The sequence below is a fragment of the Macrobrachium nipponense genome, chromosome 31 (genome assembly GCF_015104395.2).
Source record: "Macrobrachium nipponense isolate FS-2020 chromosome 31, ASM1510439v2, whole genome shotgun sequence".
NCBI lineage: Eukaryota > Metazoa > Arthropoda > Malacostraca > Decapoda > Palaemonidae > Macrobrachium > Macrobrachium nipponense.
The window spans coordinates 51887993-51888433 of record NC_061093.1 but is presented as its reverse complement, the minus strand read 5'-3'; positions in this window follow the sequence as shown (position 1 = coordinate 51888433).

The window sequence follows — 441 nt, the reverse complement described above, 5'->3', positions numbered from 1 at the left end:
AATTTTGTTATCTATTCTTTTTGAGTGTTCTTTGAAACATTAATGTTTCCTTCCTTAATTAAAACTTCTTTCTTGAAAACTTGTTATAAAAAAATTAGCAGACATTATTATACAGACTTTTCACATTGATATCTAAACTTTAATTGGGTAAAGTAAGTTTGAATGAATACTATCATATGCTGGTAAGAAAGCCTCTTGAATCTCCAGTAAGTAGGTAATAATACTTTTCGAAAAATTAATAAATATATATCAACAATTGATCCGAAATACTCGCCACTAAATCGGGAAGGCTTTAATTTCCTAAAAAAAAAAAAAAAAAAAATTCGAATTAAAAATTTAAACGTACAATTGAACTTTTTTTTTTCTGTTTAAAACCTTTCAGTTAAGCATCGCAAATAAACAGAGGAAACGGAAAATATAAAAACAAATGATATAAAAGAG